This window comes from Haliaeetus albicilla, chromosome 7 (genome assembly GCF_947461875.1).
Source record: "Haliaeetus albicilla chromosome 7, bHalAlb1.1, whole genome shotgun sequence".
Classification (NCBI taxonomy): domain Eukaryota; kingdom Metazoa; phylum Chordata; class Aves; order Accipitriformes; family Accipitridae; genus Haliaeetus; species Haliaeetus albicilla.
The window spans coordinates 12,773,462-12,792,622 of record NC_091489.1 but is presented as its reverse complement, the minus strand read 5'-3'; the positions used below and the strand labels follow the sequence as shown (position 1 = coordinate 12,792,622).

Genomic DNA, 19,161 nt, shown 5'->3' with positions numbered 1-19,161 from the left:
GCACCACTGGGGGGGTTGGTAGAGAATCCAGGAGTGAAGCTGAGCCCAGGAAGAAGGGAGGGGTGGAGGGAAGGTGTTCTGAGATTTGGTTTTATTTCTCATTACCCTACTCTGGTTGATTGGTAATAATTGAGTTAATTGAGTTAATTTTCCGCAAGCTGAGTCTGTTTTGCCTGTGATGGTAACTGGTGAGTGATCTCTCCTGTTCTTATCTTGACCCACAAACCCTTTGTCATATTTTCTCTCCCCTGTCCAGCTGAGGAGTGGGGAGTGATAGAACAGCTTTGGTGGGCACCTGGCATTCAGCCAGGGTCAACCCACCACAAATATCAAGGATTTTTCTCTTGAATCATAATAATATCTGATCTTTGCTATTGTAGACAAGCCCCTAACGGCTGTTTCAGTCTGTCTGCATTTTATACATTTTCCTTTCAAAGGTTAAAACCCCTGCATATTACATTTACTTTGCAGAAAAATGCAAATATGTAAGTACACAGAATATGACTCAGTATGACAGATAGATACTTACTTTATTTTGAACATACAGCCATTTCCTTGTGAGTTTTCCCTTTCCATGTTGTCCTTTCCAAAATGCTCCCATGGAAAGGGAATATAAACCCTACAAGACATCGTCACTGAGTAACATGACTTTATAATCTGAAAGCTGGATCATGTAATCAGGTAGCTACACTGAGAGATAAGAAAAAAGAACAAGCAAGTTAATAATACTTAGAAATCTTCACTGCGCAAGTTTGAAAGTAAAGAAATCACCACCACAAGGAAGCACCTGCAAAGCTACATCATTCTTGCAATGCAAACACATAGTGTATCTGTATAAATGCTTTAAGCTCTGTTTCCCCTTAAAGTGTAGTTGATGGATGCTGGCAAAGTCTCTGCAACTTTATCAAAATAAAAATGCAACCAAACATAAGTCAATATAGCTCCTGCCCACTAATTTTGTTTGCAGTAACTGCCAGTGACTCCCAGGAAGCCTGTGATTTCTATCATGACAAAGATGATACGTTACCTCTCTTCCCTCTACCTTTATGCATCAGATACTCTGTCTAAGAGGAAGTTTTCTGTTAGTCCTGTCCCACTGGCCACTAATTCCTGTAAAAAACTAGCACTTTCTGGTCACCACGAGCAAGTGCAACATGAAATGTGATGCTGCTTGTGCCATTAAAGTAGCAAAGGGGCTATCTGCCTCTTCCATTACCCTACCTTAACGGTTATTTTTGTGAAGTAATGCAAACTTTTCTACTTCGTAAAGCAGCAATCCATAAACACCTAAGACAGCCAGAGAGAATTGCAGCACATTTCACTATGAGAGCTCAGACAAGAGATATTCTGCAATAACAGGAGAATTAAAGGCCTGCGTGAAAGCCCACAGTAGAGGAGAACATATTTCACTCTAGTCTGACATTCAGCCACCATGTTATTCGGATGGTAATATAAAATAAAATTAAAATAAATGTGTTTCATAAAGCTCAAGACTAAGAAAATAACCATGGAAGAGACAGGCTGGCAGATCATAATTTTTTGTTATGCTGTGAGACCGGTTAAAATCAACAGTGCCTGGTTTTTCATATATTCTTATGTTGGCAACAATTTTAGAGTATCTTTAAGTGCTATCTGACTTAATTTGATTTTTGTAGGTTTCTTTTTCTTTCTTTTTTTTTTTTTCTCGTAACATGCACAATTATAACCTGCAATTTTTGTCACACACTTCATATCCTGTAAGTTAAGCAAGCAGGAAAAAAGTATATGGAGAAATCTAGAGAAAACAAATGCTTCATAATTTTCAAATATTCCTGTGACATCAGCCAGGAAGAAATAGTCCCTTAAACTTCAGAAGAGCTAAGAGGTGAGATACAGACTGATGAAATGGGCATCTTCTCCATAGGTACTATCTAATAATGAGATGCCTGCCCAAAGACAACCCTTCTGAAGTAATTTGGTTAGAAAACTCTCCTGATAAGAGTTATGGCTTTGAATCCCAGTCTTTAGGATGCTTCCAAAAAAATCTCCTTAAGACTCAATTCCCCACACCCAAACAAAACAAAACAAAAACCTAGGGAAAAAAAATATCAACTACAAGCAACAAGAAAAAATAACTTTTAAAATTACTATGCTGCTGTGATTTGTGCCAGCTCTTTGTGTTTGATTAGGGTTTTGCTCCTCTGAAAAGGGTGCTTCTGGCTGCACATGGAAGACAGCGGAAATATTTTAGAACTTGACATGAGGTACTAAAATAGTTTTGCTTGACTTTGAGCTCTCTATAGCCCCTTCTTCAGCCAGAGAGCCTAGATTTCACTTGAACACAGCTTCTCTGTATCTCACTGACTTCTGAGACTTGAACTTTTTCCCATCAGCAAAATTCATGTGGCTCTGCTCTGAGAAGTTTTTAATTCAGTTCATGGTGAGTTAAATTTTCTTTCTCTAAACTCCTCCCATGTTTTCCACAGTGTATACAGTTCTGCTCTGCACTGTTGATGACTTCCACAGAGTGGAAGATTTGCCTTGTGTCTTTGTCCTATAGCCTGGAAAACTGAAGTGAAAGACATGCACTTCCAATTTTATTTTTCAATGGTCCAGTAACAAAGTACATAGATACTATATAACAGTGCCATAACAGTTTCCACATCTTTCCTTACAAAGATTTTGGTTTTGCTTTTCCACTTCTTTATGAAAGATGACTACTCAACTGATTTCACCATGGCTTATACTTACAATCTGAAGAGTTAATTTGCACTTTGCTCTTTTCCTCTACCATGTGGCTGAGTCACACTCCAATTTTACTGCTACTTCATTCTCAACATCTCCAAGATCCTGCTTGTGTTTTCTATAGACAAGTCTCTTACTCTGACCCTCATTATATCCCACCTTCAGCACTGGTAAATCCTGTTCCTTGACTTGCTAAAAGACTCCCCTCATTCCATGCAAAACACAGCTGCAACAGCCATCTTCCTCACCTGTCGATTTGATCATGTCAAGTCACTCCCTCTTTGAAGCCTTCCACTTCTATCACATCAAATTTAAGCTTCTTGTCATCACTTTCAAAGCTTTAAATTGCCTGTCACTGTCCCTCCGTTCCCTTGACCAGTTTTCCTTATGCTGCGAGTTCCCTAGAGCAAAGAATATCCTCCTTGAACACTTGTAAAGTGATTAGTTGTGTGACAGAGGCTATTACCACAAATAAATCACAAACAATAAAGATCGCACCAAACCTCATTTTTTATTTCACTGTTAACCTCGCAAGCTAATTCCTACAGCTCAGACAATAATAAGATAAATTTCACTTTCTGGATGACATCTGCAGAATTTCTAAGTTATTGGCCTCAAGAAGTCTGTTCCCCAGAGTAACAGAGAAAATTGCAGTGTAGAAAGAGAAACAGAGAAACGTGCAGAAGGCACAGAAATTTTTTCACTGACAAAATTGAGGACAAAAGAACCAATATAAATTCTCCTCAAAGGAGGCTTACACAACAAACAAATGCTCTTTTACTTCTAAATAAAACACTACAGAAGGGTTTTATGACTTCACACCATGAACTAATTGCTTTCCTACATGCCACTCTGCAGAGTAGCCCCCTGTTTCTCAGGTGTGTCAAACATGGAAGAAAATTCCACACCTGCTTTCACTGCTTTATAAGACTATTCTGCAGATTAATATAGCTACTTTATGTGCTTTCTCATCTACTTTAATATAAAATTCATATCCAAGTAGTCCATATATGGTAGTAGTACACTTGCATGATGCTTGGCTGATTGGAAGGAAAGACTTCAAAACTGGAAAAGCTGTAAATCTCCTTGCTGTTTCTTCACCAGTTTTGATTCTCACAGTTTCCCCAACAGTTTGCTGCAGATATTAGGAACAACAACGTTTTTACAAATGGGCTTTTTGTGGATAACCAGATTCCTTAACCTTAAATGCTGAAAAAATGAGAGACAACTGTGCTTCACCATCCAACTCTTCTGTCCAAAGGTATGTCGTTCTGAATTTGAGATGAAAGCAAGCTGGCTAACTAGCTGGAAGATCCCATATCTGCTCTGAAGAACTTTCCTCTTTATATGTATTCCAGCTTTCTGAGTGTTAATTAAGACAAGCTAGATTTCCACTTGAGCTAGCTGCAATATGTCAACATCTGTAACAGATTTAATCCCTTTTTCTGTAGCTGCCATTACGTCAAATGCATGCTATATTTTGATCAATTCCCTGCTTGCTCATGACAGATTTAAACACCCGTGACAGCTCAGCACAAAGGGAGGATTCGGGCTTTTGAGAATTCCAGCAAGTGCCACTGGGAAACCTTCTTAGGCCACCACACTGTCCTACAGCCTTCACATTTCCTCTGTGTCAGTGAAAATACCTGTTGTTCTTACCACTACACACTCCCCTCCTTTTATTCTTAAATATTTCATTCGCACACTGAAATTAGCCTGTAACATTTCTAGTGCATAAAAAAACCCCCAACTCATCAGTATCTGTTACATTCATGTAAATATTTCAGGGAAGGCAGTGGGATTCAAATGGTAAAACACCCAATAATATCTATTGTGCTTTTTTTGTGCAACAGCTGTAATTTTCAAAACCCTGCCCCAAGTTCAAAAAGATCATAAAAAAGCATGATGACAGCACAGCCTGGTGTGTGCAGGACTCCTGACCTAATTCCCAGCTCTCTGGTGCTACTGGCTTCTCTGCACCTCTGTTTCCTGGCCTTGGCTTTACCTGCTCCTCTGGTTATGATGCTGGGGAGAAGTGACACATTATGACCCAAGCTGATGTAAAGTATGCTGCTACTGAAGAAGGAGTTCCCAGTGTTGCCAACTCTTCTGCCATTTCCCCCCTTGATCCCAGTCACTTCATCTGACCCTCATCTTCCTTTGCACCACATCAAGCGCTCGTCCAATTTTGCACCAGGCAGAGTCATTCATCACAAAAGAAGCCTGAGAAAAGGAACTGAAGAACTTTCTGCTGAATTAGCAAGTTAAATGAATTAAATGAAAAGTTGGTGAGAACCAAAGCTGTGGCAAAGGAGATGGGTAGAACCCTGTGGTTAGCAGCAGACAAGAGGAGCAAGGGAGGACTCCTCTCTACACCTCTTGATGAGCGCAGCTGTAACATGTAACCATCCCTCCAGGCTGAGGCTCTACAGCAGGCTAAACTAAACCAGCTACTGTCTACTTCGACCAGTGTTTTACTGGTGTGGTGTGGTGAAATGCAGGTTTGATGGATACCAGAACTGGCACAAGTGAGTGGGATGAGACCGTGCATCAGACAAAGGAAGAGAGTGGGACTATGCAGCCAACTTAAATTCTCATTAGGTGCTTAGAAGATCTTCAGTTACTTTTCTGAGACAGGAACTTGTCTCATCTGCATCAATACAATACAACTTCAAACTCAATGAGGCCATTAAGTGCAGTCACACTGGAAAAATAAAATAAAATAGATAGAATAAGACGACGTCAAAGTGAACTTGTCACTTATACTGTTTGCTGAACTGGCCATATTCTTAGTAAGTAAGAGCATCAGATGCATCACAGATTTTGCTTGGAAAATACCTCAGTATATTTGACAGACTTCCTACAGACATTCAAAATGACAGAGTCCAACGTGAAGTGCTTTCATTTTGGAAGATCTATGGGCATCAGAGAGTGAGCCATAAATCCTTTATTTTTTGTTTCCAGACTATTTTTTGTAAGACAAGTAGGAAAAATGTATCAACTTAAATATACTGCACTAATGCAGCAACGTGTGGGACCTTGTTTAGCAAACTGATGCTCTTTCTGCGTCGATTTCTAACCCTTTTTAAAGGCTCTTCAAAGCTTAAATAAAATCTGACAGTTTTCTTCCTACCATATGTAGAGGTAATGAATCTATCGAGTCTCCTGAGGCAGCCAGCAATTATCTCTGACATTAGATACAACACACTTCCATTTACCCACACAAGCATAATTTTAACTATGGGCAAGAATAATTAAAACTTTGGAAGCTACTATGAAGTAAGGACAGAACAGCTGGTGAAATGAAAGAGCACTGCAAATAGATTTAAAAACTGCAATGTGCTGAATTTCTCCTGATTGCATTTGTGGCAGTTAAGGATGTCCATCAAACGATGTTCAATGTGACAGTTTGGGCCAGTCCACCGCTGAACAGTTAAAGCATCTGCAGACCCTCTGGCTCTTAATAGATCCAACTCTCTCCTGGTCTGACATATACCTCTTCTGAATATTTTGGTGCCCCTTTAAACTCACTCATCCTCAGTCCTTGCCCTGACTGCAGGTTCCTCTTGTTCCTAGTTTTACCAATTCTGTCTAATAAGGGGAATAATTTAATCACAGCCACTATACTCTATTAGAATTTCCAAACCCTTTAAAGTACTGGCCTTGGCCATTCTTGTCTCATTTCACTCTTTCCTGAGTCTGAAAATTTCTAATGTTCTGGGGCAGGCAGCGTATCTCTTGTTTTCTTGTTCTCCAGTCATCTTTGCACAGGTATGATTAACAAACCCTTGAATGCACTGTCTCTCTCTGCCACATAGGAAGGCTGAGAAGTGTCAGGTGTTATTAGTTATTCAGTGATGCTTCCATAGAAAAGTCACTGTCCCTGATAGCTGGGCCAACTTTTGAGCAACAAGCCAAACTGATGTCTAGGATCACCTTGCCAAGGCTCTCAGGGACAAGCCATCAAGTGCCCCTGTCAGCAGGTAAAATGTCTGCAGTACGCTGTCTTGGGCAAGGCTAGATGTGTTCTTGCTGTAATAGAGGATGGAAATCCTAATACAAGATGGAGTGACAGTTTGACACAGATGTATCTTACTGTTGTTCTTGGAAATTGGTAGTTTCAGGCCTATGCAAGTAATAGCTAGACAGTGATTTCCACTATGCAACCCAGTGAGAAGCTCCTCATCTCTTCCTTTTCATCTTTATCTGGGCTATCAAGTCCTTAAGCCTAAATCACAGGAGTAACTTGGACTGCTTTCTCCTCATTCCTCTCAGAGTAGATGGTTACTGCAGATAAACAGAACTTTGTTTCCAGGCGGCTGCACTTACTAGCCAGACTTGCTTAGTGAGTAGCGTATATGCTGTTTGCATAGGTCAGCAACTACCCGTGAGCAAAGAGAAAGCTAAGAATAAAATGCAACTATTGATGTGCCTGTTCCTGCTCACGTCACCTCTGGCGTCCTTCAGCCGTGGTACAAGTCAAGTACTAGACCTCTCCCGCAGCAGTGCTCAATCCTGCAATGAAGTGCTGAGTATGCATATAGGACAGTAAAGTCCATTTTCGCTGTAGTGTTCTCATGTCTGTATGGAAATATTATGCCTTCGGACGTACAGGGTCTGCTGTATAGGACATACAGATCAGGAGCCTGGCATTGCAACTGGGCAGGGGACAAAAAAAGGAGAAAAAAATCCACCAAAAACCAGTAACAGAGTGACTATTTTCATGAGACAGCATGTCTACACTACAGCCGAGAAACACAGCTCTATTTTTAAATTACTTTTAATTTCCTTCACTCACTCCCTGGAACTCATGAATGCTAGAGACCCCTGAAGTCAGAGTTTCCTGGCACTGAACACCAAGCGTGCTTGGGTTATGCTCACTTTGGAAAGTCCCTGTTGTCAGCACCATGGGAGTTTTTCAGGCTTGCTTGAAAAATGTTGCTTTTAGTCTCAGCTCTACAAGATGGACCGACTCCCCCCCCCCCCCCCCCAACCTTTCCACAGTTATAATTATAAACCCACCATATGTTTGAAATAGACATGTGTAAATTAACATTTGCTTCATAAGCTTACTAAGCCTTCAGAATGGCTATAGTTAAAAATTATTTTGATCACCTCTACAGCTTTCCATTGTGAGGGTATGATGAAAATTAACAGATTTGATGTGTACTATGGAGGTGCATGTTAACTTTTGCGCCTACCTGACACAGCAACTGGAGGGAGAAGCAGAATGATAATTAACAAACTATCTAGATGTTGTGGGAGTCTTAATTAGATACTGCAAAAGCTGATTTAGCTCCACAACAATTTTCACTGAGGTAGTCACTTCAAATACTTCTTTAGGGGTCTTTCTGTCAATCATATGAAAAGATTCCTGTTTTGCCTTTTTTTTTTCCCTAACTGTCATAACGTACTTAAAAACCTGGCACACAAAAGAATAAAGATCAAACTATGCCTCATCTCATTTTCTCTGCAATCAAAACAAACTCAATACTTGACAAGTCAGGCTTATTTAACTTGTGTAGAATATGTCCCAGTGTAGCCATATTTAATTGTGGAATGATTTAATATACTAGGCCACAGGGCAAAACAAGAGTTCAGTCACTACTGCCACTCTATTCCTCACAGGTGATCTATGTAAAAACCAGAAGTTTTTACAAAATCTACATATTTTCCACTGGAAGAGAAAAGGAGGCAGATCTAAGCAAGCAAGACAGATTTCTGTGGGGGAATAAAATTGTCAGGCTTGTAGACTAATGTACCAAGCACGCAAGATATGTCATGTCCACAAATTGTTGCACTTGTAGCTGGCATTTTAGAATGAATTAGGTGGGTGGATGGTTAAATGACAACAAGTACTGTATATCTTTAGCCCTCAAGGAAGGGAGTACTTCGGATCCCCTTACATATCTCTTTTTCCTTCTTTTAGGTAATAAATTTTTCTAGGAAAAGGTCAGGCCAGTGTGACAGAAAATCATTCTGATTTGAAGGCTGTTAGAAGTCATGAAAGTAACACATCCTGCTATACTCAGCCTGGCTGGACATGTGCAGAAACCTGCACAACACAGAAACACGGAGCGGGGAGGGGGGAAGAGAGAAAAACAAAGCAAAGAAAGTTTTATCAAAAATACAACCAACAAGGGGGAGGAAAGAGAGACAACAGTACTTGCTTTTGAATACAAAGCCTCCTATATCTCTTCTAGCCCCATTTTCTACCTTTTTTTTTCCACATGAAAATAACTATTTCTTCAGAGTATTTTGGAACAAGTTGGGCTAAATGCATTCTTGAACAGCAGTAAAGCTTTCAAAAAGCATAGAGGGCCCAACTGGAAGGTGACTTGAATCTCTCCCTTTAAAATGTGTTGACCAGAAGAGATGAGCTAATGCAGAGGGGAGATAAGCAGTGGCAGGTTTAAAGCTCGTGATAACACAGTGAGAAAGCTCCCAGACACGTACAACAAAGCTTCTTCGAAGACTTATTTCACTGCGTTCTTTACCACACAAGGAAACCTCCTCTAATCTGCAAGTAAAGGAAATGACAAATGTGAACAAAAAAATGAGATGGTTACAGACTATTCAACCTTAGATTATATTACACTGAACTGTTAATTAAACTCTTTTTATAACTCTCTCCTGAGTCTGCCTAGGGCTATACCTTTAAATTACCTTTTAATGGGAAATTGATGTGAACAGCATGCAGCCGCAAGACCAGGGAAATATGTCACCATTCTTATGATGTCTGCTGTACACATCAATGGACATGAGGGGTCCATGTAGAACTGCTACTTTTATTCTTGGCTGCGAGAAGACCTAGCCGATTAATTGGCTGTCAGGAAACGCATACAGAACTATAACACTCAGACAGAAAATGAGAAAGAGCATACAAATCAGAGAAAAGAATACAAGATAAGCAGGTCAACTATCACAAAAGTGTGAAAAGGAAAAATAGCTACTGGAAATACATGAACACAGTGGCTCATACTTCCAGTTCACTACAGTTATACTGAGGTAAGCTTGGCCAACATATTTATACAATGACATATATAACACTGTGATATATTCTGGAATATTTCCAAAAGTTTGATTTACACTTAAAAGATAACTCCTGGTAGCACCTGTCAGTTGAATGGTGTAAATGAGATTATTGATATGATAAACTGTTACAAAAGAAAACTGAGAGAAATAGCAATGGGTTTATTTTATAGTTTTAAGTTAGGAATGTAGGGTAATGCTAAATGTTTGATGGACTTTTGTTTCATTATTATGGCTGCCTCATTTTGCAGAAAATATAGGTCTGATACAGGCAGTAGCTTTAGCATCTTAAAGCTCTTTTATCATAGACAGCATTTTTCACTAGGTCTATCCTGAGAAAATCCGGATGAAATACGTAAATATAAGACATGAGGTATGAATTTATATCTATAAAAAAGGCAAACTGCAAACTATGCCAAACAGGTCACTATTAGAATGAAATGAAATCAAGCTAAGTTCTGCCCTCGTGTTGCATCATAGAAAAATCAGCTTTCACACAGTGTACAAATGCATTCAGCGGAACACTAACTCAGAACAACAGGACTGGCAGAAAACATTAAGAATTCTACAATTCACAGTAAGTTAACAGTCACCTTTTTGAACAAAAGAAAAACTACTTGAAAAAAATCACTACATGACATATAAATGGTTGAGGTCTTGGTTGAGCTTCAGCAGTAATATAAATCAGATTAGCTACGATGGGACCTGAATTCATGACAGAATTACAGGTCAGGTCAGTGCCCCACTGCTCGGACATTCCCAGGACTGAGGAAGCAAAAATAAAATATCTTCAAAGAATAATTACTGAAAACAGTCATTTTTTAAATATATATTCAGCTACATGAAATTCTCCTATCCTTACCTGATAAACTAGTATAGAGTATAAAAACCAAAAGCCAATGCATTTTTTCAGAATTGCAGGGCAGACTTTACCCTTTACTAATAAACCGAAACTATAAATCTAAAAATCTTGTTAAAGTTTGAATCCCATAGCAGTTGATGTTTAGACAAATTATAGTTATAACTGTAACTGCATTAGTGCAGCATCATGCTGTGCACTTCTGTTCTTAGCCATTTCTAAATGAACATCACAATTTTAACTAAGCACAAAGCTAATTGCATGCAATAGAGCAGAAACAGGCTAAGATCACAAGTCTGAGCATCTTGGTTCTGCAACAGCAATGGTTATAAGACAACATTAAGGATCGATTACAATAAAGAGACTACTTCATTAAACATTTCTGAAATAGCACCCATATCTTCGGTTTGAATACACAGGGGCTGATCATCAGATAAAAAAAAGGAGATAATTCAGCATTTCATATTAAAAATCTTATCCTCCTTTTTTCCCCTCCTTAAGCAGAGCCAGCAGGAGGGGGAGTAATAATTGGCTATTCCAACAGGTTATCAGCTAATTGCTATAGTTTTAGAGGGAAGAAGCAGCAAGGAGGGAACTGTAGCAATGGGCCACATCCTGCTGACTCAACACAGCTTGAAGAAAAAAACCCTTTATTTGAAGCAGGAATGCAAATGCTCATGATAGATAAATTCCTTCCCATTTCCTCAAAGAAAAGAAATGTGATATTCGCATGCAAACAGCATCCTTGTGAATGATCATTTCCATACTGTATTTCAGGATGTTGACATGTTACCTGATCTTTAAAATTCCTGAATATGACTCTGTTGAACCATATTTGTCTCTACTGACATTATACTGCAATTGCCAAGAAACAGCATTTCTCTTGAGAGAACCTCAGCAAAGGTAATCATGTAGCACACAATAAAAAGTTAGGGGCTAAGTTCCCCTCTTAGGAAATATGTGCCCTTCTTGAGAAGGTCAGTGACCACCCAAAAAACCACAATAAAATATAGACTCAGTTGGCTAAGGGACTAGCCTACCTAGTAATTTGAAGCAGATAAGTGGAACATTTTACTGCACGAAATCTACAATGCACAGCTGGAAACAAAAGAGTAAGTGCACAGCATTTAAACTTCCAAGTAGTTAAAGGCATATGGAGACATCAAACAGGATGTAAACATATCTTGTCAGAATTTAAGAGAGGTAATCTAAGAAGCATCCTTTTCATGGAGGGGTTATCTGTAGTGGAGTCTATTTCTTAAACAACATGATTTTGCTGTTTACTGTCATACCCACTAACGCTGATAACATGCCACCACAAGGAGAAAAGGAATCTTTACAGCCAGCAAATGGCTTTGCCAATGGCAACGCTGAGAAAGTAACTTTTAATAGACAATCAGTTATAATTGTAACAAGTTACTGGATTTTTTTTTCCTCAGCTCTAGTTTCAGACTACTTTAAAATGTAACCAAGCATATTTAATTACTTTCAGTTACTTTTTCTTACCCTGCCTATTGGCACATGTTGATAAGAAAGATTGCTAAAACACGTGGACACTTCCTCACTCCCTCCCCCTGGGAAAGAGGAAGATTCAAGGATCCAGGAAAGAAGAGACACTGCTGCTGGCTGCTATTTCAAATTGCACTGTATCACTCTTCCATTCAGCTGTATAAATGCAAGCTACAGAATGAAAAATATTACTGATATTCCCAGTGCACCTAAGTAGAATATGCATTTTACTTGTATACATTTTTCTTGGGTTTGAATGCTGATGTCAACAGAGCTTTTACAATAGATTTTCCATTTGTTTTCCTTGTGGGGAGAAAGATTGAAGGAAGGAAAAGGAGGGAAAAGGGACACATAGACTACCTACAGAAATAACAGAACCCCCCTCAAACTAAAAGCTCACCATTTCAGACAGCTTTTAGTCAGGATAAATACAAAGCACAAGAATATTCACTCACCATCATACTTGGAAGAATTTTCTTCAGAAACCCCTACTTATTCTCTTCGCTCAAATCCCCTCAAAACCCTCTGCTGTCATACCTACCAGAGCTCGATAATGGTGTAGGCAATGCATTACTGCAGTAATATTCATAACCTTGGATTTTACAATTTATCGTAGAATGTTGCTAGGAATATACATTGATTCATACATATTTTTTCCCTACGCATACTATTTCTAACATAATTTATTTTTAAGCATGATTTACAGATACACACAAACCTGTAGAATGTGTATTTTAAAAAAAAAACATTTAAAAAATTTAGAATGCACGTAGTGTAGAAAGGCTGCCTTCAGAAAGAACTGTGTGCTGGGATGAATGCAGCCACAGCCTAACAAGCAAGGAGGATATGCATCTTCAGACATATCACGTGGCATGCAAATATATTCTGTTCTCCCCTCTCCTGCTATCAGATACTAGCATAGATGCCCACAGCTTACGCTTTCTTACTAAGCTGGTATATGGCTGTCTAGATAGTTCAACCTTGTCTTCTTTATGCATCATAACAGTGATGTTATATACTGGTTTACAACACATCATATAACTTTAGTCTGCTACCTTCAATAGACATATTAAAACTATCAGCTAGCAAAAATATCAAAAAGGGAACAATTACCTGGATTTGAGATTAGTGTCCAGGTACTTTTTGAGTCCCTCGTGTTTGATGTACACCATGAACCCTCCTTATGTTCAGAAATGCTCACAAGTACCATCGTTTTCCCAGATGACATTTAATTTGAAGAAACAATTTGCTGACCTGATAGGCTATAAAAAAAACTTTACATTAATTAAAATAATATATTTAGATTAACTTTCCCATATGTTTTATCCTAATGCATTATCTGACTCCCTCTGCTACACACAAGGCGAAAGATGCAGGAGGCATGCAATACCAAAGGGTTTATCCCCGTTTCATATTACCTATTTCAAGATTCATACCTGAGGGACTCAAGTGACTGGATAGTGAGACATGGCAAAAAGCCCAACAAAGCTATTGACATTACCAGAAAACAGTCTTAGGCACTAGAGGGAGCATCTGCCTTTACAGTCACTGAACAAAAGTTTCTATGTGCCTACAACATATTCCATATAATATGCAAAATATTTTTTGCATATTATATATAAGGTACAAGTCCTACTTTTCTCACCAAAATCAAATGAATAAAGGAAATACCAATATTACTTAACCATCATTTTAAATAAATGTGCTTTCTCATCTACTTAACTTACTCAGCCATCATTTAAAGTGATTTTCTTAAAGTTCAGACTCTAAAAGTAAACTTTTTTGTGCAATTATATAAATAGCCTAATAGTGTTAGAATGCCATAGCTTGCATCGTTCAGGAAATGAAAGCAATGACATTTTATTTTAAGGACACAGCTTCAGACTTCTGCAACGCAGACATCCACATCTTGGCTAGCTGCCTAGACTCACCATGAGAGAAGGGCATTTCTGGGCTGTGATTCACCTGACCAGCTCTAGACATCTGTCAGAGGATGAATGTGTGAATCATTTTCTCCAAGTGCTACTTCTACGAACTGCAATGATAGCTGAATTCACATGTGGATGTATACACCACAGATGATTAGGTCACAGGATCCCCACCCAAAAACATAAAGAGAACATACTAAGCAAAAATATGTGTAACATTAATGAACATAAATGGGGGGGGACGGGACAGGCAGGGAGTGTGAGAGCGCATATAATATTATGGCCATTAAGACTCACTAACCTTGATGAATTACCAAGACTGAGGTGAATCGTTTAAAATGGGAATGAGTTCCCTGTAGCACTGCTCTATGACAGAGTCACAAAGCCTTAAAAAAACCACAGCGGCAACCAAAGAGTATAATTCTTAGCAGAGGATTGTATTGGCTGGTTACCTGGAGTGTGCTGGCACCATAAACTCATAGTACATTCTCTAGTACTATAAAACTCTTCATTCTTGCTACGTGCAACAGATTCACTTAAGAAAGTGAATGGAAGAGACAAAGGCCAGAAATCCCTTATTACAGCCTGTAAGAAACAAGAGAACCTGAACACATACCAAGCTTAGGTACAGATCCATTTGAAAAATTAACAGTATTTTTTCCTCTGAAAATGATAGGAAACAAAAAAATATCTGCCACCTATATTTCTCTTTAATGCCTCAGCCTTGCTATGAATTCCCTTGCTGACTTGCAGGTATACATGCTCACTTCAAGGTAGCCCTCAGCTCTCTGCCTGTCTGGATGCTGATACCTGAAACACTGCTGAGAATCATAGCTTAGTTTACCTTATGCAGTTTAGTAGCCATAGTTTTAATATCAGGCGTTATGCTCCCAGACTGCGTACCAAGCCCTGAGACAGGAAATTCCACTTTCAGATCCATCAAATTGGTACTGCTGCAGTCAAGGAAATTAAATTATGTAGTTTTGGTTTGTTGTGTGGTTTCTTACTTTTGTCCACAATTATCAGCAACATAAGACAGGCTGTAAATTTTGGGAAGAAGTATTATCTCCACTTATGTCCTCTGAACAAAGTACAGTGACTGTGGTTCTCTGGAATTTTCATTAGAAAACTCCTTTCTTCTTCCCCTCAGAATGAAGGTCCTTGCTCATTTCTAGACAATGAGGACTGTGCAGTGCAAAGGCAAAACTGCAATGGCACCTTCAGTTATCCTCCCAAATTAGCAAAGCAAAGTGATGTCCACATACGACTTTTACTGAAACAGTGTAAGATACCAGCAGTCTCTAAAATCTTAATTTTCTAATGCTGCTAAGTACATTCAAAGCTGGAAGATCTTGCAAACCTCCTAGTTTGGACCTTGATAAAGCTGAATAGAAATTATTTTACCAAAAGGATTCTGAGCACCTGTAAATTTTAGATCTTTTTTAAAGCATTTCTCTTTGTATTTCGAACATTTTTGCAGTAGAGTAGCAAAGACTCCACAAAACTAATATAAGCACTTATCATTAAAGCAATAATAAAAAGAATACAGAAAAAAAAATCACAAAAATAGATCTTAAAAGGTTAAATTTTTATGATATAGCAGATATACAAGGTTTCAGAATATAAAAAAAAAATATCTCTACATAACAAAATCTGCCTTGTAGTCCTATGGCTAGCTCCTTTGGTGCTGCAATAACAAGGCAGCTGGAGATTCCCATCCGCACTGGGGCTTGTTAGTCACAAAGACTGTGTCTGAACTGCAGGGCACCTGACCTGAGCATGTATGGGTGCAGGGAAAAGATGAAAAAAAAGAAAGGGGTGGGGGGGGGCAGTAAGAGAAGTAGGAGGAATTACTGTGTGGTCTAGACTTGTCCCAACATGAAGCTGGGACATTACAAGACTCATAATTTAGAGATGAGCAGAGGTGAAGAAACAGGCTTTCATCTTTCTCACTTTCTCCATTCACTCAGTATGAGCTTCAGCACAAACAGAAGTGCCCAGTTCCCTCAAGTTATGTATGCAATATATTCCTCATCCTGCAAGAGGAAAAGCTGTTTTTGAAGTGCTATGTGAACTTAGATTCATTTGACAGAAGATGTGTATTCTGAGCAACTAAGACCTGCAGTAATCCAATCTTTGATTAACTCCTATGTACGTGGGAGACATGCTGTTGGCCGCTGAACTGAGCCCTGAGGCAGAGATGATCATTCTACAAGCATGAATCAACTGAGGAATCAGACAACCCCATTTTTTGACTTTTGGAAGTGAAACACAAAAGTTACAGTGATCAGTAATATTACACTATGAAGGCAGAACATTTTAAGTCTAGGAAATGACTCCTTCCCATTGCTATCTGCTTTTAAAAAGCAGGCACAACTCCTTCCTGTAACAACTTCCTAGGGACTTGCATATTTTGTTCTCCAGTAATTCTTTGTCCAACTCTTTCTAAAATATGTTAATTTTAAGAAAGCAGCCACAAAGACTTATATCAAAAGTGACTGGTTCTGATTCACAAGCTTAGTTCTGCTGGGTGAATTAAGAAGTACAGCAGAGTAGACTCAGTCCAGCAGAGTGAAGAAGCAAAAGTCACCTTTATGTCTCCTAGATGTATTAAACTGCTTCGTAACCCACATCAGCTCCTTCCCCCAGCTACCAGAGGTCAGCTTCATACCCCAAAACAGCCAGACCAATGTTTCTGTTTGGTCCATAGGCTTCCTCCCAAACACAATGGATTGTACTGCATGTTGTGAGTGGGAAGGATACAGATTACCTACATCACTCCTTCTCCGTTCCTTGTGCTTTAAGGAGACAGGGGAAAAAGAAGAAAAAAAAAAAAGAAAAAAAAAACGTTTCAGGGCAACTGCATTCCTGTCATGTTTCAAAAGCAAAGCCTTGGTAGCTATACAGGCATGCTCTAATTTTTTTTAATTTAACAGTGAAATCTGCTAAGGCTGTATCTCTTCAAAAGAAGGTTACAGATACTGTTATTTTTCCGCGAGCTCTGAAAATTACATAGTAGAGCCTTGTGAACTATTTTCTATATAAACTGTGGAATACTTGCTGTCTTAGAAGCAATCCATAAATATGTATTACTAGTTTATAAATATGTATTGTATTACAAATGAAGAAAACAACTGAATAGAAGACCTCATAATTGGTATGATCCTTTATTTAAAAATAAAAAAATAATTACATAATTCCACAGAGAATTACTTTTTGTGTAAGCATGGAAAGATAGTATAGCAAAATAGTTTCTAGTTCTTTGTACTTGAATGTAGCATTTGTGGGTTTGGAGGTTTTTTTTGTTTGGTTTGGTTTTGTGTTTTGTTTTGGGTTTAGTTCTGTGACTTACAAACTGAGGCACTAGTGCAAGTAAAAGGAGGCAGAGTGAGCTGTCAGGGTTGCTGGGAGAAGGAAGGAAGATAGGGCTGTTTTGTATCCATCCACATGGCTACAATGCTCATGCAAGCCCGCAGCATCTTGCATCTTGATTATTGTACTATTGTTCTTTCTAAGGCTGGTAAACGTTACAGTGCTCAGTTGTGACCATTTCCTCAAGCCATTCCTTTGAGTATGCCATCCACATACTGCATCTCTCATTTTCTATTGCATTGAAAGAAGCAAGTGTGGAAACATGACTGTAATTTTATGCAAGTTCTTCCTATCAAGCAAGCTGATCAGCTATTTGAAGTCTGGCCATATACTTTGAAATTCATAAATACAAGAGAAAAAAAGTAGTTGGTTGAACTTCCCTTAGAAAAATATGTATTTTGCCAAAACTATTCTGTCCATCTAAAATGTTCCAAATTTAAAAAGATATCCACAGATCAGCCAGGTACTGCACACTCCTCAGAAAATGCTGGGCAGAATCACTGCTGAAAGAATCCCCAACTGCTCAGCACTCATCTGACTGGGTACTGATGTCAGCTGTTGGAAGACACACACACAGGTCCATTAGTTTAGGCTGTTGAATCCTGGATGTTAAGTGAAAACATCAGGAACTTGAATCAATGAGAGAGGAAGAAAAAGTCTGAAGCCAAAGACTAGCCACCTAGAAAACTAAGCTTACCAACATTCTGTTTTACTGCAGTATTAAAAGGCATAAGAATGGACTGTGTATAATTTTTAAACAAAATTAAACAGTGATAATAACAGTAAATATGGCAATTCTTTCTTAAGAATAGAGAGAATAAACAAATTAGGATTATAATGATTGAAAGAGGCTCATTATTCACTGGGAATATCACCTGTACCTCAGTTTATTAGACATTATCCAATTGTATGGAGCTGTAGCAAAAGCATGCTTTACAGATATTGAAGATCTTTAACCAATTGTTACCAGACGTGTTGCAGGGTGGTTTTCCAAAGGTCAGAGTGTAAGACTAAAACCCATAATATAAGCATGGTACATAGATGGGGATTTAATGAGAATCACTTCCGTGCCCAAGGACATGATCTTCAGACTCTTTACCATGTGCCTTTCATGTCATTTGTAAAGGTAATTTTACTTCCATTCCCAAGGTTAAGCCTGAAGAATTTCAAACCCACAAGGCAAGTTTTGAGCAAATATGATGCCGCAGCCTGATGATCCAGCTCAAAGTGAGCTGCTCTACTCTGGAAAGAGAACCAGAAAAAACCCAATCATTTGAATCACAGGAGAAGCTTCTAAGTTGTCCCAATGTCCTTGTGCCCAAATCATCTTGCATCCATGTAGCTTTATGTATGAAAGGTGACATTTCAGAGACAGAAAGAGGTCTCTAATACGTCCATAGCATCCATTACACTTTCATTATTTTTCCACACAAAAAATTAAACCGGACTAGGGAGCTCTTCAGAAAAGCATGCTAAAGACCAGCTAGGCTATGGAGAAGGGCCATCACCTAGAATGTTACAGAGTAACGCGGTCACAGACTGTGACCATAGCTTTCACGTAAGACAACACAAGAGTTTAAAGGAAGCAGGCAGCCAGGGCCGAGTGAGACCCTGTCTTTCTATGGGACCATCTATTCTTTTGTGGCAGAGGAAGATTTGGGTCTTGGGCTGTATGTCTTCTATTTTCAGGAGAAAAATGGCACTGCCATCTGAGTATAACATACCACTGTTGTTTAA

At 38.8% G+C, this 19,161-nt stretch overlaps 1 protein-coding gene across 5 annotated transcripts in view; it reads right to left on the bottom strand.

Moving 5' to 3' along the window:
* LOC104316278 (SAM and SH3 domain-containing protein 1-like) overlaps positions 1 to 19,161 on the bottom strand; it is a 571,787-nt gene that overhangs the window by 462,243 nt on the left and 90,383 nt on the right. The gene's annotated exons all lie outside the window — the stretch shown is intronic.